The sequence below is a fragment of the Ammospiza nelsoni genome, chromosome 1 (assembly GCF_027579445.1).
Source record: "Ammospiza nelsoni isolate bAmmNel1 chromosome 1, bAmmNel1.pri, whole genome shotgun sequence".
NCBI classification, from domain to species: Eukaryota; Metazoa; Chordata; class Aves; order Passeriformes; family Passerellidae; genus Ammospiza; species Ammospiza nelsoni.
This window is the reverse complement of record NC_080633.1, coordinates 142,686,841-142,701,930: the sequence shown is the minus strand read 5'-3', so window position 1 is coordinate 142,701,930 and position 15,090 is coordinate 142,686,841. Positions and strand designations below refer to the sequence as shown.

Genomic DNA, 15,090 nt, shown 5'->3' with positions numbered 1-15,090 from the left:
TTTTCATGGTCCACTGCCTGCACCTGCAACATCCATCTTGCTTTGGGCAGCTTTTCTTCCCTGCACTGTACACCTCCCCTGGGTTGGGGGTTTCAGTCTCAGTCCCTGGAAGAAGGTGAGAGGGGACCTTCTTAAATAGGGATTTCATGTCTTGGTCTCTTGATGAAGAGGCTTCTTACCTCTCAGCTTGTCTGTCACAAGAGGTCTTCTTTTGGGGGGGACCACCCTAAAGCTTAGGAGAAGTCCAGCCAGGCCGAGAGGTGGGGAGAATTCCAGAGCTATTGTGCAAAAGGGGAAAATGCCCTTTGAGCTCAGTGTAGCATATAGCAAATGCACCTGTAAAAACAATAACTTAGCAACACTCTCATGTCTCAGGCACATGACTTTCCCCTACAGGATCAGCAGACACGAGGGGTCTTGTTTTTTCGGTGGTCTCCCCAGTGACGATCGTGAGGCAGATGATGGATATTTTGGACAGTGGCAAACAGACCCCAGCACCCAGCTGCAGAGCAGGAGCCACCAATGGGGCTGCACAGCAAGCCTCTGACTCGGGACTGCCACAGCAGAGGATGATGAGAGCGAATCAAATGAGTCAAATCTCATATGCAGTGGATACACCTGGGCAGGTCTTAAACCACTGATTCACTGTGAGGTGTTTTCTCTGCTTGTAAAATAAAGTGGAAGTGCCTTCCTCCAGAGGGAATTGATGCACTGGTGTTTATCTGCCTCTTCAGAAGTATAAAGTGCTATACAAACATGTTGCCAGAATGGCAGGGGGAAAATTTACCCCTGCTGTGTATTCTTGTCACTACCATTTCATAAAGGTTTGGTATCAAGGTTATTGATAGGATGGTCAGTGCCAGACTCCTGTGGCACAAAGCTCTCCAAGTCAGGGCCCTATTCTCCTATTTCCTCACAATACTTGCAGCAGCAGCAGCAGCAAGGAGACCTCTGTGGAGACTCTGAACTAGTAAAACAAACAAAAAAATGCATCTTATAATTTAATCCACATAGATGATTATGTATTAAACACTCATGAATATGTATATGTTCTCCCATCTTTCACCCTACAGGATTTTACCTATTTGGCATTAATTCTATACTTCTGTGTAATTGGATCATTACAGAACATCTTTCTATATACTGAGCCAAGTTCTTCCTTTTTCACTTTATGATTATAAAGGAATCATACACAGTCTGTACTTTTTTTTTTGTTAAGTCTTCTATTGAGCAATTCCCTTCCTGATTATTTGCTGAGAACATGATAGAAAAAGAGAAGTTTCAGTCAGATCTTCCAAAACAAGACAGAACACGCCCAGAGGTAAAGTGCATGCTCAAGTAGAATTTGAAACTAGTTCTGTAACATACTTTAGGCATAATTTCATATTCTATATAAGAAATGGAAATTTCTAGATAATCTTGGCTGCTTGTGCTTCAGTTGCACAGAACTCTTGTAAGAGGTCATGGCGATTTCATTAGCTCTGTCGTAGATCTGTATTTTAGATTAAACGTACCCAGAAATCCATTAACATGGAAAATTTCATTATATAGACAGTTTGGAAGAGTGGCACAGTTTTTTCAAAACACTCCTAAAAAATCTTAATTTATTCATTTGACTACAAACAATATTCATAAATAGAGCTGTAAAGTCAAAATTGACACATGGCACCAGACTACTCTCTAAGTACCTCTGACCTTCAAATTAGAGTACACATAGCCCTGAATTCTCAGTGTCTCACTTTCTGTCTGATCTTGGATGTGCTGATGACCCCCCTAATGTCATTTAATTTGCTGCTGAGGTAAGCAAAGCTAAAAGCTATGTGCAAGCAGTTTCACCCTTCCATGGAGTAAAACTCTGATCTGGGCAATCATTAATAGTTTTAATGATGCTCATGATAACAGGTGGGGCTTTTAAGAGCTCAAGTCTGAAGTTTACACAATAGTTCCTTTTTTGTTGTTGTTTCTTCATGTAAATTTCTTGTCATTGTGACTATAATAAAAACTTTTAGAACATTGATAGAATGTACTTTAAAAGCCTCAAACTCCCCAAGAATTATAAAAGCAGGAGCATAAGCTAAATGATGTTTTGTAAAGATGAAGCAGTACAACTTTGTAAGGGAACTTCTGACTTAAGTGCAGTCTGTAGTCTCATTTTAAAGTGACCAGTGTCTTCCATTTAGTGAATGTAAGCAAGAGCTCTAGGTAAGCAGAAAATGAGACAAGGCTGGAATAAAAAAACACAGAACAATTTTAATGCTAATTCTCTGAAGCAATTCCCATTTAATAGATATGTTAAAAATTGTTTTTATATTCTACAGCAAAAATCAAGTCTATGTGTTTACAGATCTCTCTGGCCAAACACACTTTGGTAATGAAAATACACAACCACAGAATCAACAACTTCAACCTTTTGTCCTGTGGAAAAGCCAAAGACATATTCCACTGTTGGGAAAGTAACATTCTTCTGTTCTGAAGCCCTTCACATGCATTTTGTGGTGTCTGATACACACTGTCAATTGAAAAAAAACACTTTTTCTATTACTAGAGCTCAGATTGCATTTTCTAAAAAAAAAATCATCTCATATCTTGGTTTTATGGGTTATGTGCAATGTTAAACTGCAAAGTTTCAAATCACAAGTTCATTTGTTTCTGTGCCTTGGGAAGTATTTACTTAAAAGTGAGTACAGTAAGCTCATAGAGCTGCAAAGAGGAAGAGGCAAAATACACAAAGAACACAAGTGAAGACACAGTGCATTTTTTGTCACACATTTTGAAGATTTTGTTGTTTCTTCACATATAATCACACAATTATCTTGCATTGGGAGGGACAGAAATCAGGAAAAATTGTGTTGCAATGACTGGTATAACCACTGCTATGTAACTGAGCCTTTACTTGGCTTGTAGCAATGCCAAGAGCAAAACTTCTGGTCGTGATTCCACTTGTTCTTTAAGTGGCGTTGCAATCTGCATTGGAGGCTGCTTCTCTGGAGGACACCATATCCCCAGTACATCTCCAGAGGAACATTTGCCTCCAGTCATTAACACTGTGTCTAATTACCACCTATATTTGTCAAACACAATGTGCTTTGGAGCCCTCCACAGCAATAATTTTGTAAACCACTTAAAAATCACATTTGTGAGTGGCAATACAGCAGAAAATAGCAATGCTTGATATCAACAAATTGCTCCTCTGGTGCATCATGACTGGAAACTTCTAGAAAAGTAGTTGCTTCTCTCTCAATTGCAGTTCATGCACAGAGAGTATTTGTTTCCTTCTTCTTTCCAAAACACAGTTTTGAGAAAATACCAGTTGTTGTTCAGATAATAATTTGTACTGGCAAGACCAGTTTATATTCCAGAATAATTTGAGAGTAGAGGGTGTAAAAGATTGGGATAAATATGGATGAAGTTATTCTGGACTGTGGGATTTACCTTCTGACACATCTCATAGCAGATGCAGGTTCCCTTGTTCTGCACAAATCAGCCAACCAGCTGAGAGTCCATGCACTGAGCTCATGTCCTCTTGTCCTTTGGGTTTATTTCCTGAAGAGCAAGGACTCTGCTGAGCAGGTTTAAAATCCTACCCAGGGTCTGCAGTAGAAAAAGCAGAGTCAATAAAAGTAAAGTAGCATGTGAGGACAAGCAGTATCTGTGCTTTAAAGGTATTTCTGAGTAAGCCTACCTGCTAAAGCTCCTGCATCTGGAAGTTAAGCATTTAAGCCATAGTCACTCCCAGTTCTCCTTGCAGTCTGTGCAGATAGCCAGGCACCAGCAGAGTGTGGTTAAGCTCCTCACTGGACAAGCCACTAAGCAAATCAAGTGAATTGTCTTCCACAGGTGTCTGCATCCCACCCCACCAATATTGGGAGGCCAGACATCTCTGCACAGACACCTGCACTTAGATGCTACCTTGGATATCTGCAAAGCTAGGTGTGCAAATATGAGCTGGCTGCTCTACTCTCTCTTTATAGTCCATGGAAACCTGAGGTTCAGGCAGTAAAGCCCAGAAAGAAAACTGCAGATGAGCCAGACTAAGGAGACTGATAGAAAATACACACACATGACACAGGGTCAAAACTGTAAAGATTTGTGCTGCTGCTCCAGATCACGTAGGCTGCAGGGAGCAAGAGGTGAGGCAGCACAGAGCGGAAATGCAAGGGAAAGATGCCTGGCAGAGATCACTGAGGTAAGGCACTACTGAAGCAGAGTAATAAAATAAAATCAATAGCTTCTTGGATTACACAGTTGTGAAGAAAGCAGGCAGGACAGACTCTGTCCTTCCTGTGGGCAAGCAGTCTTAGATATTGAGCATTGTTGGGGAAATGTTTTTTTAACATAAGATCTTTATTTCTTGTAGTTGTACAGACATATAAAAAGACAGTGGAATAAGGCAAATAAACAAATAAAAATAGAAATATAAACTTGCAGTTCATTTTGTTGTTAAAACTAGACTATAAACTGAATGGTTATGGAGCATTACACTGAGTGATAGAAGTGTCATAGCTCCACTGAGCCTCTTTACCTCCAGGCACCCAAAAGTTTGGTGTCACACTTAAAATCCTCTGTTTGTTTATCAAATACAAATATCTTTGTAATACACAAATCCCCAAAAAGGCAATTTATTCCCTCCCCATCTGTTATTTCTTTCACAAGAAAAAAAAAAACTTGAAAAGAATTCCTCTATAGCATTAAAGTATCTGAGGAAAACAGGTCAATAAATCAATAAATATATTTTCAGTTGTTGTAGCACCTTTTAAGCCAAAATGCAAATTTTGTACATTTATTCATCCCCTATATGTAAAGACTAATTCTAGGACACTTTCCTATAGACTGAGAGCAAAAGAGAAAAACAAGAGTGCAATAGTGGCCTACTGTGTTGGTAATGAATGGCTACAAGACTGATCTGTCCTTTGTTTTGTTTAAAAAGATCAGAGCAATGAACAATTCAGCCACTCTTAACAGTGGCACTGTCTGAGAGAACATGGGTCAAAGCATTTCAGCATTACATTCCTCCATGAGTTATGAAGGTGATGGAAAATTCAAATTAAGTATACGCAGTTTAGAAGCAAGGTAAATCCCTGGATTTCACAAGTGAGATTCAGTGCCAGCAAGCATTCTCCTTTATGAACAGAACTGTTTGTTTGTGTATCCACTCTAACTTCTTCCAAAGAAGTGGCTAAGGGTGTGAGAGAATCCAGAAGCATTGGTTGTGACAATGTTCATGCAGCCTCTTCTCCCTCTAGTTCACAAATCTCACCTCTGACAGTGATTGCTACCTGACCTTTGCACAAATGCAAGAAACCCACAGCAGGTAGGTATGGAATAATAACCTGCTTTCCATTGAAAGTGGCTCAGAACTAGAGTTTGCTTCACTCCTGACTCATACTGTTCATTCTCTATTCCAACCTTTTCACATTCAATTTTGATAACCACTCTGCTAAATGTCTCATCTTGTTCTGACTCTTCTTTAGCTTCAGGACAATTTCTTAAGGGCTTGCACAAGGACAAATTTCATACCTTGTATCTTGTTTTATAAAAATTCTCCCAGCAACAGCCCAGAAAACAAGAGGTGAGGACATCAGGAGAACACAGGGAATGGAGCCAAGATACAGTGCCCAGAACCTTATACTTTATTGCAATGAATATTGACAGTTTTCTGCCCCTGCCCATGAGATTGGGAGAATTCCTTCTGTCAGCTGCTTGTCCAGGTCTCCTGGATAAGGCTGTGCATTCAAAATTTGGGAAGGAAACCAGGTTCTTTCTTTAGTATGCTTTAAAAATATACTAAAATGTATTACAATTATCATCTAAACTACTAAAACATCACAGATACTAACTTTCACAGAATACATGCCAATATTGTGATATACATGCAATAGCCATTCCTTACCTGTAACAGCTGGGGATCAGCTTCACTGGGCCATTTGGAATTTAGTGCCAGGACTTTCCATGTGCTACTGCTCTGTTCACCCCCCTGGTACAGCAAACACTCCCAGGGGCTGCCAGCAGAGAACCCTCAGTGCCAGGGAAGCAGAACATCAGGCTGTGCCTTGTACCCAGCCAGCTGCCCCTGACAGTTCAGGTTGTTTCCAGTTTGACACAAAATGCGGCTGTTCAGGAAGGAGCTCAGGGTGTTGTGCTGCCTGAGACACTGCAAAGCAGTGGCTTTGGTCATTACTGATCTATTTCACACTTGCATCTGGTTTTCCAGGGTGAAGTTTCTCTTCATGAACAAATTCTTTGCCTCCTTGTGGAGGGATAGAATGTAAGACAATATAGTGCAGAAGGTAGTCTCACACCTGAGGAGTTGCAGCTGCACTAATCACCAAAGATTAGGAACAGGCCTGCCCTCAATAGGTCACAGCTGTGTCCAATAAGGAGTTGAGTGCTACCAAAGAGTGGGTGAGCTGGTTGAGAAATGAGCTGAGCTGGTTGAGAAATGAGCTGATGTTTGTTGGCTGTGCTATGAAGAAGGAGTCAGTGCTGTGAGGAACTGCCCATGAGAAATCACTGAGAAGGTATGGGACTTTAGTAATAAGGTTTCAACGCCTCCTCTCATACTCAATTGGGTATTTAAGTTGAATGCAATACTAGGAGCAGTTGGCTGGAGTAACTCATCAGTATTTACCTGCACAGGAGTCAGGCATGCAGGCATAACATGCATATTCCAATTCTTTGCTGTGAGTGGCCAGTTACTGTAAAAGTTCTCTACCTTGTAACTTTTATCCTTAGGAAGTTACTTTCTTTTTGCTAAAGGATATGGCAATCAAGACTTTCAAAATTTTGATCTTTATTAATCCATACATAAATAAAGTGGATGATTAAAAACAAAACCAACCATAACATAAAACATGTTAAAAACGCCATTTGATTTAATGGTGGATTTAGAATCTCACAGTCACTTGCACATTTAGAGATTATTATACCTCTGTAGTTATTATGAACTGCCTATAGCTTTTTCTTCCCATTTCTGAATGAAATATTAGTGCAAGCTATCATCATGATCTTATACACCACCTGTTTCTGCTCATTTTCTCATCTTTCTGTCATCATACATCTCCTTATTTTACATAGATTTATATGTCCTCTACAAACAATTAAATAAATCTTGTAGGCAATAGAACTTTTGATGATCTCACTGAAACAGTGGAAGTTGTCTGAGATTTACACAGGCAGTAATTAAATATTCATTTCCACTCTCAGAATGAATTAATCCAGTAGTTAAATCTGCACAGCAGCTATTCAACAGGAAACGTCTAAATGTGGATTCTAATATATTCTGAGTATTAGCAATTTTTTTAATTTGAGGGGACATGCATATGTGACCTTGTTCAGGAAAGAGTTAATTCACTGGTTTTAGATGACCCTCAAGCTTCCAGACAGTGAGGATACAAATAATTTTACAGTAAGACATTGGAGTTTTTGGTACCTCACACCTGTTTATTTCCTTTTTAAAAACCATCTAGGTGATAGAATCAGTTAATTAATTGGCATCCTAACTAACTTGTGTTCATAGAACTCATGTGATTTTTAAAATTGAATTTTCATAGAAGAGTTTAGGCTATGAAATTTTACAATTGTTGACAGGGGCCATCACATTATCACAGTGTATAATCATATTTGCTTTTGTATTACAAGGCAGCTTCAAACAGCAACCTAATTACCAAGAAATTAGGGAATGGAGATTGAAAATTGCACTGAAGGCTTCAACACAAGTTGTCATGGTTACTTCTGGAAAAAGAGGGGACCAGCAAGTAGCAACTGGACTGGGGAAAGCCTCTGAAAAGCAGCCATGGGCCCTTCTAAAGTAATGGATCAGGCACAGCCAGGCTGAGTGTGGTAACAGGGTAGTGTGGGTGGGAGACTTCTAGAGTAGAAAGAGCCAAAGAAAGTAAGAGGCTCATGTAAAGGAAAACAGAGAAATCTGTGATGTCAAACTGCCTGAAAACCTCTGGGGGGATGTAACAAAGCTTTTGCTCATGACCTCTTTCATTGAATGTGTAAACAGGCTGAACAACAGCTTGGGCTGCCCTTTTGGTGGCATTTAATTCTCATCTCCTGTGACTAATTAGCTTTGCTCATTAGAAGTAAACAGGATCAAGGGGCAGCGTGGATAATGGTGATGGTGATGTTCTATAAAGCACGAGGGAGCAGCAGCCTCAGACACAGCCAAACTTTATCAGGATGGGTCACTAAAGGTCACCTCATCCATTCTATCCTGCAGACTGGCGGATGTCTCCAAGGCCCTAACCCAGCTTGTTGTAAGGCCTTGAGACCTTTATCTTCCTTTCATGTTTCAAAGGAAGGCAATGGTATAATGTTCCACCACCCCAGGACTCAGCAGCCAGATGCAGGTGCTGGGCAAAGCTGCTCTGCAGCATCCTCGTGTTCAGCTGGCAGAGCTGGGCAGGAGCTGCTCACTCCTCACAGCACATCAGCCACCCCACGCCCTGCTCAGCATTTTTATACACCCAAAAATCCATCTTACACACCTGCAAGTATGTCTAAGTACCCCCTGATGAGTCACAGCTTCACACTGATGTTGGACACCCTCTGTACAGCAGAAATTACCAGAGACAATTTTGGATCACCCAGTCCTTTTTTGGGAGAGATGAAATAGAAAACAGCTAAGTTGGCTCAATAAATGTAAGCTATATGTGTTGCTTTCCTCTGACATTCCTGACCCTCTTTTGGAAGATTTCTCTTCTTTCATACATTCCATGACACATTTTAATGCAATTAACTAACTCTAACAGTTCAGTGCTGTCATCTTAACCAATTTACAAACACAATCTTTTTCTTTTTAAATCTCAAATGATGTACTGATCTTTATCTTTTCCAAGTAGAACACAAATACTGGAGAACAAAGGGCAAAATATTCCATTATGTTTAGTGTGAAAAGCTCCAGGACTCATTTGAAGAAATGTTGTGAACCATGTATTGTAATTGTGGGAGAAATTACAGTAAACACCTTTATCTGCCCTCTTCAAAGTCAAAATAAGAACTAATAGATTGTCTAAGCAGAATGAAGAGCTTGACTAAGATAAGACTTCACTTAATTATTATATGAAGCAGATCCCATCCTGTAGAAAATTACCCTTCAGAAAGTTGTTCCAGTTGTTATTATTTTAACTGCTTAAATAAAACTCTAATTCTGACTAGTGCTGGCTCCAAGATTTGCCATACATCAATATACATGGGCAGCTGTGACTGTACTGTATAATTTCATTGTGTGCTGAAAATGTTGTTTTATAAAGTGTCTTAGACACTATGTTTATGTTAAACTCCCAAACTTCCAATTAATAAAGTGGATAAATTGATCTTTGAAGTCTCTTATTAACCAGCATTTTTCCCAACCTTTACTAATTTTCCCAATGCTTTTTTAAACTATGTGCAATTTATCCCAGATTGAGGATGCTGTAGCTGAATACAATATTCTGAAAGCCTTTACCCTGAAAGACAGACAAGAGAATATGTGTAACTTCACATCTTGTATTTGATTACCCATGTTTATAATGCAAAAAAACTCACTATCCCTTTCAGGCACAGTGTTCCAGAGGGAGCCTACTGCAGTGATTGTCTACCATGATATTCAGGTTTGTTCAAACCTCACATTGTGCCTTCTGCTTCCTGAATGTTAAAAGCATGGAATAATTTACATGAGAAAGATGAGGAGCAGAAAAGATCTTGACTCTGTGTAAGCACTGTTCAGCAGAAACTAAAACATCCCTGTGTTATCAACAGCTTTCAGCACAAATCCCAAACACAGCCCCACGCCAGTTACTGCAAACAATTTTAACTATCCCTGACAAAGCCAGTAGAGTCTAAGGCAAAAATTGTTTAAAATAATTTATAAGTGTTTATCAATATTATAATGCATATGATTGTACAAAACTCTACAAGGAGGGAAGTGGTGATGGTGAGAAAAATCCTCTGGCTGCACTTGATCTCCTTTAAGTTCTTAAGCTGGGAGAGCAACTTTTTACACAGGCAGATCATGATAGGAAAATGGGCAATGGTTTTAAACATTTAAAAGAGGAAAGAATTAGATCAGATGTCAGGAAGGAGCTCTTTACTCAGAGGGTGGTGGGGCACTGGAACAAGTTGCCCAGAGAAATTATGGATGCCCCATCCCTGGAAGTGTTCAGTGCCAGGTTGGAAGGGGCCTTGAGCAGCCTGGTGTAGTAAAAATGACATCTCTGCCCATGACATGGGAGTTGGAATGAGATGTCTTTCAGGTCCCTTCAACCCAAGACATTCTGTAATTCTATGATTATTATTCTAAGACTAATACAAATTCTTCTTTTATTCCTAAATTATAAGATGTTACTCATTTTTTTGCACTATTGCAGTAATTGATGGTAATTTAACCTCCTATATTTGCCTTACATTACTATTTTAGACTGTAGATAGAATTTTTAATTTTAGCAAATGGCCAATATATTTCAGGGCTCCTTTTCTGAGTGAGCAGCTGTGTTTCATACTCTGTGGATTCTTCCACCTGCCAGCACACAAAGGACCATAGGGTCAGCCCCTAGCTGGGCTAGCAGGACCAGAGGAGCCACTTGTTTTTCAGAAATGTGAGGCAAAATAAAAGCAGCTTGTACTCTCTGGGGCTATTTATCTGCAAGTTACTAGAAATTTTGACCTGCCTAGGTCAAAATACAGTACTTTATATAAAATTATAGTACTTAACTAGTAAAACACAAACTGTGTGTAGTTGCAATTTATGTTATCAATCATCAACATTTAAATCTGGGTCAATATTCACCTTTACACTGGGCAGAGAGATCATCCTTAAGTTCCTTTATTAATATTCTATTACTTGACCACAAAATAATATAATTATATCATATTATACACCCATTATTTATATAGGATGAGGGCTGCAAAATATTTCCTACCAATATCCACAAAAAGACTTGTGTCTCAGCTCTGCAGTTCCTAGAAGCCCTTGCAGAACTCTCTTAAAGGTGGTTTGTTGTAGTGCGTGTTGTTGGTATGTTCTGTTTCTCCCCCATTTTGTTGTGATGGTTCTGTCCTCCCAGTTTGCCCTGCCTCAGTTTCTGTCTATTATGTAGTTGCCATGGTTTTCCCTATGTTATATAATTTCCCCTTCCTCCATTTCCAAATATGTATAGTTTTCTCTCCTCCCTGGGCCCAGTCAATCACTCCCCACCCCTCCTAGTTTTCCAGAATGTTCCCTCTAGTGGGAGCAGTGATTGGCTGTGGTCCCGGGGCCCCTCCTATACAATGTATACATTGGTTCTCCCTTCTAGTCTGTCATGTTCAGTTCATTCCCCAACCTCTCCTGATTGGTTTTCTGCAAACCCCTCCCTTGGTTCCCACCTCCCTTTATAACCTCATGCTCTACCCCTTTTCTTCGTCACTCCCTGCTGGTCGCCCCCAGGCATTAAACCTGTTTGGACCCCAGGAAGTGTCCGACTCTCATTCACTTTGTCCTGAATCGCAGCTCTCCCCCGAGACCTCGTCCCGCAGGCACAGCCCAAGGCCTCCGCCGCCAAAGGGTGCCTGAAGCTGTCAGCCCTGGGGCCCTGCCACCGGGACTGACACTCCCTGCTGCAGTGGGGCTGTTGGCCGCCCTCTCCACTAACCGGGTCAAAAGGTCTCAGGCCGCGGGCCACGCTGCAAATTGGCGCCCAACGTGGGGCCCCCACGTCGCTCGGACTCCGCGGACGAGGTCATCGGACCTTTGGCTGTCAGTCTACCCCCGGTTGTAGCAGGCTCCATTCTAGGAGCGGCACTCCCGGGGGATTCGGAGCTACAACTCCTTCCACCCAGGGAGAGCTCCGAGGACAAAGATCTGCCTGCGCTGGATTTTCGTTGCACCATCGCCAGATTGGTAAGCCCCTGCCTTGGGGGTCTTCCTTCCCTCCTGCCTTCTTAACCTCCCCTAGGAGTTAGACCCTGCTTTGGGGACTGCTCCTGACCCCTTTCCCTTAGGATTGTGACCTTGGGCAGCACTATCTTTGCTATTTCTCCCCGAGGGCAATCCCTACCCCTTCCTTTCTTGTTTTTCTTCTCTCTGTGGGAACTTTAGTCGTGCCCCGTCCTGGGGACCACTAACCTTGCAAACATGCCTTGCCTTGGGGACCTTTCCTAGGGAACAGTTCCTACCCCCAAAAAACCTTTTCCGCTGTTCTGTCCCTGGGGGTTCATGCCTGCATTGGGACTGATTCTCACACAGACAGTGGCGCGGGAGCTGGTGGCGCGATTGTCAGTGTTTTAGTTTGTCTTTATTCCGGTTCGACAGCTGATAACATCTGAGTGGTACTCATTTCTTTTCTTTTTCTCTCATCTTCTCTTTGTGTTAACGTGATGGGTGTGCAGTTGAGTACCTCTTAAAAGAGAGTTTACTATCAAGTTAAGAGTTTGTTGATTGGGGGAGGGTTTGATCCCCCTAAAGTTGATTTGAAAAGGTTGATAAAATGGATTTTTTCTCAGTTCCCCAGCACCATCCCAGAGCAAGTTAAGGACCCACATTATTGGAAAGCCATTTTGGCCAAATTAGATCAAGAGGTCAGCTCGGGGGAGGCAAAACTTTACCCAGCCGCTTTTTGGGCTGGTAAAGTTTTGCATTTGTTGACTCCACAGGGGGAACTGCGAAAAAATCCGTCGTCGTTGCGTTTGAACCCCAGTTCTCCTAGTTCGGTTGTCCCCACTCCGTCTTCCTCACCCCGTGTCCCTCGGTCCAAGCCCTTGAGGGGAGTCCTTAAGGCCAGCACAACGCAGAGGCCCCATCCTCCCTCTGCCTCCCCTCGATCGGCTCGACCTTGCCCTCCTAAAGGAGGACTCCGAGGAGATCCTGGCCAGACTCCTCGGAGCACGCTTTCCTGCCCCTCTTCCCTGCCTCCCAAGTCCCCAGTTGTTATCCCGAAAACAGTTCGGTTTAATGTCCCTCCACAAGATGGCTCCTATGGAGCCCAAGATGGAGGCGACCACATGGCTCTTCCCGCCTCTTCTCCTTCTCCTTCCCAGAACCCCTTTCATCCCCAGTCCAACCCCTTCCTGCGCTATGATCCACCCCCTTTCCCCCTGCCTCTGCCCTCAGTTCCTCCTTGTGCTCCGCCCCCCGCTAGCTCTTCCTTTGTTCCGCCTCCTCATTCCGCCCTGCCTCCGGACTCCACCTCAGAGGCGGAGAAAGTCCAGTCTCCACCCCCTGTTCCGCCACGCCCAGCAGCCTGCCCCTCCCAGATGCCAGGCCCCGCCTCTGCCTCCTTCCTTTCCGGTTCCCACGCCTTCCCTTCCGGTTCCCACGCTTCGTGTTCCGGGGCGGGGGGGGGGGGTGGATGGCCGGAAGCCAGGGCAAGCCCCAGTTTTTGAAGCCGCCCCAGTTACGTACCGCCTGAGCGGGGAAGGGAGTTCCCAGGCCCAGTGAGTGCCTATTGCACAGGACCGTATCAAGGAACTGTGCAAGGCCCAGAGAGAGTACTCCCGGGAGTTGGAGTATTTCCGGGGGCTCCTCTGCTCGGCCCTTGCACCGGGAGATCTGGTCCCGGCTGACCTGAGGACTCTCTTTTCTAGCCTTTTGGGCCCTATGGAACTTAGGGCTGGGCGGTAGAGTGGGGGAGGGAGGTTGCTGAAGTTCTCCCAGTCCTCTGGGAGAGCCAAGCGACCTCGCATGATGTGGATGGCCAGGTGGTGTCCACCAACCATCTTGTGGGCACCGGGGCATGGGCTCGTGGGGCGGTACAGGCAAGGGTGTTGTCCCCGGCACAAATAGCAGAGTCATGCAAAGCTGCTGAGAGAGCTTTTTTTAAACTGCCATATGTCATTTCTCAGCAGGAAGAGGAAGAGGTTCGGCAGGGGCCTCAAGAGCCTTACCTTGTTTTTATTGAAAGGCTTTATAGATATGTGGAGGCCCAAGTCCCAGATGAGGGGGAGAGAGAAGCTTTATTGAAGCAGATGACCTATCAAAATGCTAATTCAGCATGCAAGAAGGCAATCCGGTCTCTCCCCCAGAGCCCTCAGCCAACAGTAGAACAGGTGATGGAGGTCGTGGCTAGAGAGGTTCCTTTATCGAAAACACCGGACTCTGGGGCCAAGCCGAGAAGGAACTCCGTAGCCTTTGCCTCTTCTTTTTACGATGAGTATTACAGTTCCGATGCAGCACCTGCAGGTTCCTTGACTCCTGGATCCAGCCGGAGGAATCCAGCAACGCACCCGTGCCACCTCTGCAGGAAAACTGGACACTGGATGCCGGACTGCCCGTTGCGGGAGGAGTTTTTAAGCTACCGAAGGAAGGAGTGTCCTGCTTCAAAGCAGGAAAATAAGCAACAAGAAAACTAAAGAGAGAGCGCAGCCCCTCCCTGCGCAAGGACAAAAATGAGGCGGGCAAAATAACATCTGGCGGGGAGGAAGGGACAGAGAAAGGCTCGCCACATGCCTCTACCGGACTTGACATATATTACCCAGACTTGACGTACTGCACCTGCTGGTTACAGCCACTGCCTGCACTGACCACTGTTTCTTCCTTTTCACCTTTCAGGCTGCAGCTGACCAGAGCGATTCACCTTACTGACAGCGACTTCCACCTGGTGTCTGCCGACATCCATCATCCCGGCAGCTGGAGGAGACTTGGACGTAGCAGGTGGATCATTGTTGGGGACACCAAATACACACCTGTGGATCTCTACATAGTCCCGGGGTTGGTGGCAACCGACCGGGACAGGTTTGCATTAGGGCTGTACTGTGTCCGGCCCCCGCTTTCTCTCCCCAAGGGCCAGGTCATCGCCCAGGCCATCCCGGTGCCGGAGGAGGTGAAGGGTTCCCAATCATCAGAAGAGTCCTCGCCTCCAACAGTAGCCTGGGCACAGGTCGTGTGGAGGGAAAAGCCCAGGTTAACTTGCCAGCAGTCCTTGGGTAAGGACAACAAGATTGTGTGGGGATTACTGGACACAGGAGCGGATGTGACAATCATTCTCTCTAGGGATTGGCTGTCACATTGGGATTTGCAAAATGCAGCCGGTCACATTCAGGGTGTCGGGGGTTTAAAATTGGCGAAACAATCTAAGAGCATTGTGCAAATTATGGGGCCAGATGGGCAATTGGCTTCAGTACGCCCATTCG

At 43.8% G+C, this 15,090-nt stretch overlaps 1 long non-coding RNA gene across 1 annotated transcript; it reads right to left on the bottom strand.

Moving 5' to 3' along the window:
* Window positions 1-2,348: 2,348 nt before the first annotated feature.
* Window positions 2,349-6,159, bottom strand: LOC132083849 (uncharacterized). The gene is made up of 3 exons (XR_009419996.1): window positions 5,891-6,159; window positions 3,433-3,591; window positions 2,349-2,509 (listed from the first exon to the last, which is right to left on the bottom strand). It is a non-coding gene; the product is annotated as an uncharacterized LOC132083849 (long non-coding RNA).
* Between the last annotated feature and the right edge of the window lie 8,931 nt (window positions 6,160-15,090).